This window comes from Lolium rigidum, chromosome 7, assembly GCF_022539505.1.
Source record: "Lolium rigidum isolate FL_2022 chromosome 7, APGP_CSIRO_Lrig_0.1, whole genome shotgun sequence".
Lineage (NCBI taxonomy): Eukaryota > Viridiplantae > Streptophyta > Magnoliopsida > Poales > Poaceae > Lolium > Lolium rigidum.
In genome coordinates this window covers 170052869-170058914 of record NC_061514.1, presented here as the reverse complement: position 1 = coordinate 170058914, position 6046 = coordinate 170052869, and the positions used below count along the sequence as shown (strand labels likewise).

Here is a 6046-nt window from a genome sequence, read left to right as displayed (position 1 = left end):
AAATACATTACATTCATTTTCACTTAGAGGATGACAAATCATACAGAAACAGCAGGTGAGATAACCATGATATTTCTCCTCTGATAAACCCCTTTCTCTTGCATTAGGAAAATTATTCACAAACGCTACAAAAAGTTCCATTCATTACATAGTCCACTACCAGAGCACTACCACTACCTAATAGATTTCCAGATCTATACCACACACAATACGATTACTGCAAAGACATAGTAAGCTCACACACCAAAGAGGAAACCAAATCGAAAAGGGGAAAGTTGAAAAACATGACGAAATTGACAAATATAACCGAGGAGGCAAATAGATCGGAGGCTCACATCAACTGCATCAAGTCTTGAAGCATCCCTCATGTTTTCCTCTCGTCGCTCCCAAGGACCACCGTGAAGCGCATCAAGTTTGTGGTTGAGCACTGCGAGCCCCACCTTCAGAAGCCTCCGCTACCTGATTCTGGGGCATGAGATCTCAAGGCATTTCAGCCATCAGATGGTCTATGCCATACTATAATTAAAGCAGTATTAAGTACACCACAGTAAAAAAATCTACAAAATAAAGGAAATTTTACAGTGATACTGTAATTAAAGAAGAGTATTCGTAAACCAGGAGCATTATTTCCATTTGGATATAGCAGAACAGGAAACCCAAGTCTCCGAGTTCCCTCCATTGGTGAACAAATCAAATGTAGGTAGCTTTAGATAGAAATTAATTGATTTATCATTAAAAAATCAGTCTAGCTTTGTAGCAATTTGACAGATCACAAAGATTTTGTGTGTCCTACCGAGACCAAGAAATCGATAAATATATGTTCATTCCTAGGATGGACCAAAAGAATCTTATGCAACTTACTGCTCTACCTAAAATGATGTCAATAAACATAGGTAGATGATGCATCTACCAAGTGAGCTGTCTTAAAAGGAAATGACCACAAAGATGCAGGCCTAAGTATGTCATTCATGAAATCCTCACAATTGATCTGCATTTATCACATAGAGTTGTTATTATTAGTAAGCACAAATGAATGAAAACCATTGCTCAGTTCGCAAACTTGCACTTCTTTTCTTTCACACCTAATTTTATATCGACCACGGAACAACAATATAGAAAGGTAATAGCACAGAGAACATGCCCCTATGAAGCTCCATTTGAAACAGGAATACGTAGAACAACAAGGGTACGAGTAAGAGAAACATAAAATTTAACCTCCATATTTAGGGCTCCAGGAATAGAGTCAAAAGGGGGCTCCCTCCAGACAAAACCAAGAGCTTTGTAACTGAACCTGAAACGATTCAGAAACTAAATTCCATAAAGAACAGACCAAATAAATGCTAAGTAGGTGCTGCAATACATTTTCATTATCAAGTACATATGCAGTCTGGTAGGTCACCCTCTCCTAAAAAATAACAAAACAATAACAGTTGCATGGCAATAGACTACACCAAGTCAGCATTTTATTTTGCATTGACGGAAGCATAGTTATGTAAAACAATCAGTCCTTAGACTGGACACATTTAACATTTACTGGCTTAAAGATAAAAACACCAAGCCCTAATAAAAAACTCTAACGGATAATGTGGAGATAAACACTAAGCGTAACAGCTTAGCATATTTAACCATTTGAAATGCATCAAACTTTGTTGCCGTATGTGTGATACATAATTCAGCCCGATGGTATCTATTGCTAGTTTCTTTCTGATCTTGTCAGAAAAATGTTCTGTATGCCGGAAAACATACTGGCAATAAAGAGATCCAACAACTCTATGGACTAAACACTGATATGTATGCCCGACCAGTAACAAATATGGTGCAGCAGAGAATAAGTAAGTAACTTTCTCAGATAGTAGCATCACATTTTCTAGGAGACCAAGCTTGTAAACATTTAGCATATTTTTGCAACACCGACTGAACATACATACCATGAAAATGAAAAGGGAATCAAGTATGGTATAACTAAAAGACGAAATGCAAGAGTGGGGCTTAAATGCAGATTACTGCAGAAATATGGCTTAGGAGAAAATACAAATCTAATAGAAAACAAATGAAGCGGAAAGAAAAAATAGAATAGCATATGAAGGAGAATATGTTATCGTCTTGGTACACAAATTATAGTTTGACTAATGAAACATCGAGAAACACAATGAGAAGACCGAGGGGCAACAACATAGGATAATGTGTCCTGAGCCCATAAGTTTGACATGGAGTAATGGCAATCTCGGAGCATATGCCCAAAACCACGATAGGACAAACATAGACTGAAAGAAACAGTATGTTCTTCTACTTCTATACACTGATCTTCCATCAAATATACGAAAGATCATATAGAAAGTTAAAAGAAGCCAATAACGTCCTTCTTCTCCCCCTTGCTTCGATTTATGCAGATGAAAACATCCAATAATGAAATAATTCAAAGTTTGGCTGAAACATATTGTTGTAGGTGAGAACAAATATTTTTGGTGAGCTCTAACGCCAAATTTCTGCAGTGTGTTCTACAACAGATCAAAACCAGTTGCAGCAAAGAAAATAAAGCTATAAATACTTACGTAGAAGTTTAAAATCAATTTGAGAGTCTTTAACCTGCGCATAGACAAAATTCACTGAGCATAACATGCTCCAAATTGCCCAACTGGTGTACTGTTACCGAACATGAAAACTTGAATCTGTTATAGACAGGAAAATGTTAGTGTCATATCGAAAGCATAGAATGTTTTCCATGTAGTGCAGATTTGCTAGAAGTAAATGCAGTGGATTACCATCAATATCACAAAACTTAAACCTTGCATGTCCTTGCCGTTCAAAATTTCTATCTACAAGCTGCATTTAAAGCCTGGTGCTCAGTTATCAAGAGTTGAAGACACAATGATAAACACATAGCTTGGATATAAAACAGAAGAAACATTGCAGATAGTGATAGGTGAGGGAGCAACACCGAGGCTTTCATTAGAAAAAAAAAAGGTTTTCAAGTAGAAACTTTGCATGAAAAAGTGAACAACCTTACTAAAGAAAATGTTTCCAACATTGGGCCACCTGTCGCCGCACGGTTGGCTTAGCTGAGGGAGAGAGATAAAACCTTTTCATGCAAGTTGTTCAGTTTCTCATTTTCAAGACTCGCAAGAATAAAAAAGTGAACAACCTCACTAAAGAAAATGTTTCAAGACTGCAAGAATATAAAATATTATATCAAGATAAATGAAGGATAACTTTTTGAGACCTGAGATAGATTAAGAAACTACATCTAAAAAGCCTAAAAAGAGAAGCCCAACTTTGAACCATAATTGCATCATAAACCATAAGCCAATAAGGCATGGCCATATGTACCTTTAGTTTATATGAAGTGTCCTAGCAACTTCTCCAATCTTTGTGATGATTCCTTTTAGAGTGCACGGTGAGGTCAATCATGTCTTGTTTTGCTCCTACCATAGAATCTGTAGAGTTAAGCACACCGCAATGAGATATAGTATCTACAAGAAATCACAAGAATTAAGGAGGCAAATAATATCGAGAAAACCGGCCATGAGCTGAAGTACAAATAAAAGAGTGTCATCAGTGAAAAGACAAAGGGGAAAATAAGTGAATGTGTTATTGTTTCTTAAGACCTTCTTGACTTAGATAAAAAGCAAGAGGTTCTAGGTAAGATAACAAATAAATTCATAGTGTCACTATAGAATCTACAAATCTTGTCCTAATATTCAGTACAAAAAACGCTGAATCAGCGGGAACTGAATGTAAAAGAAAAGTGACAGTATTGTGCAATTTACATAACAGATGGTCTTTCCTCACATGCCAACAATGTTATCCAGCCATATGCTCGTTTATATGGCCAAATATACAAACCCGGAGAAATTAAACAATGTCAAACAATGCCATAAGAGAGGAAGAGAGAGAGGATAGGAGTACAAGGATAGAGCACGCGAGAGATGCGGAGGTACAATGCAAGCGGCATCGATGATGAGAGATGGAAATCGGGATAGCTAGTGTGTTGCCGGGTGAAACGAGCCCTAATTAGTTCGCCTGGTTGCCTACTCTCGTGGCACCGTCAGAATAGAATTACCGTTCCTTAAGTGGGGTCTTTTGATAGCTCAAATAACTACTAATATTGTACTATTAATTAATTTCCCACAACAAAAGAACTCTTGCCAGATAAGGCTGTGGCAACAATTTGGATCAATGTACATTTGCAGTTGCAGGAATCAAAATTTGCAAAAAGACATGGCAAGTGATTGATGCAAAACAGCAGCATTTGTGTGCACACAACATCTATTATCATATTTCACAAAAAAATCACCAAAGTCTATTCCTTCCACAACTTACTTCATGATCTGATGCCCTCATCATAGAACACGGAGAACTAAATCACTAATTCCACACAGATTGGCCGAATGCTATATATCAACAACAAACCAACAAGAACCTATCTAGGCCCACATACTTTCCTCTTAAGCATTTAATCATACACGTCCCCTGCTTTTAAGTTCTAAACAAAGATGCCCAACAAGCAAGGAAGAAACGTCCACTCTAATGTCCCAACTCGTACTCTAATATCCCAAATCGTACTGGATATGAACTATAGCAGCCCAATCTTGAGGGCAGCAACAAGAACCAGCCGGTAGAACCCCTACGTACCCAAACATCGCAAAGGAAAAGGGGATCGAGTGTGTACGGACGAGTTCATACGCAGATAATTACAGAGGCGAGGCTCACCTGTGCGAGCCGGTGATGAGTCCGTGGAACTTGGGGTGGACGCCGGCGTGGTGCTTGAGGCGGCCGGAGATGGGGTTGCGCAGCGTCCGGGTGTGCTCGCCGACGACGACGTCCGTGTGCGCCTTCGATACCGTTGTCCGGCGCGCCTTCGATGCCGTCGTCCGTGCGCGCCGTCGCTGCCGTCGTTGCCGCATCACCCACGCGCGCGCCGTCTCCCGAGCCACGCGCTCGCCATCGCCGCCGCAGCCGCTGCCGCCGCCCGTGCGCACGCTTGCCGCCGCCGTTTCCGGGCCGCGCGCTTGCCGCCGCCGCCGCCAGGCGCGCCCGCCGCCGCCGTCTCCAGCGCGCGCTCGCGCGCCGGCGTCGGCCGCCAGGGCACGCGCTCGCGCTCGGCGTCGTCGCCAGGGACGCGCTCGGCTCCGTCGCCCGTGCGTGTGGTCGGCGCCGCCACCACTGCCATGTTCTTCCCCATTGGAGATGGAGCGTGGGAACGAGAGAGGATTGGGGATTGGGTGAGAGAGACGGAACAGGATTGTGGGAGGGAGACGAGCGGATTGGGGCAGACAGCGAGGCGGCGGCTAGGGTTTTTACCGGGGGAGAGCTGTTTTTATACCATACGTTGTAAAAAATCCACGGTTGAGTGAACGGACGAGATCAACCACCAAAGAAGATCCAACGGCCCACGTGCTCTAATCGCTGTGAGGCCCCCTAAGGGGGGCATCATATATACCTTCAGATTAGGACGCGCCAAAAAGTCAGAACTCATGATTTCCCCTCGTCCAGTCCACACAAACCAGCGACATCCACTAAAATTAAAATCCTGCCATTGACTTTTCTCCACTCTCCCCGTCCCACACGACAGTACGACACGACCAGAAAACCAAACGTGAAGAAACACCAACGCATGGCCACTGACAAGCGGGCCACGGCGCCGGCGCGGCATCTGGCGCCATTCACATAACTTTTTTCCTTTTTTGTTTGGAAAATGCTTCGTTTCAGCCGGAGGCTTCCGCGTCTCGCAACCTCCGGGTTGGTTGTGCGCCACGCGTCCCTACAGGTCCCACCTGGTTCTTATCCCTTTCATCATTGAAATCCCCTTCCTTCGTCTCCGCTTCGTACACAAGCTCTCGTGAAAAGCTCTGCCCGCCGTCACGCCCCACCGCTGCAAGACGCACGCCGCCCAACCCATCTCCCGTCCCCATCTCTCTCCCGCGCTGCCGCCGCCAAGCTCCACGCCGCCGCTTCCAAACACGCGCCGCCCGAATCATGCGCCGCCAAGCCAAGCCCTGCACCACCCCCAGGCGCCGCAGTTTCCTCCAGCTCGACCACGCGCCGC

At 43.5% G+C, this 6046-nt stretch overlaps 1 long non-coding RNA gene across 1 annotated transcript; it reads right to left on the bottom strand.

Annotated features, from left to right (window-relative positions):
* Positions 1-358: 358 nt before the first annotated feature.
* On the bottom strand, positions 359-4800 carry LOC124678464. Its single transcript, XR_006994490.1, has 7 exons — positions 4711-4800; positions 3328-3434; positions 3003-3116; positions 2763-2823; positions 2553-2669; positions 1216-1291; positions 359-465 (listed from the first exon to the last, which is right to left on the bottom strand). It is a non-coding gene; the product is annotated as an uncharacterized LOC124678464 (long non-coding RNA).
* Positions 4801-6046: the final 1246 nt, after the last annotated feature.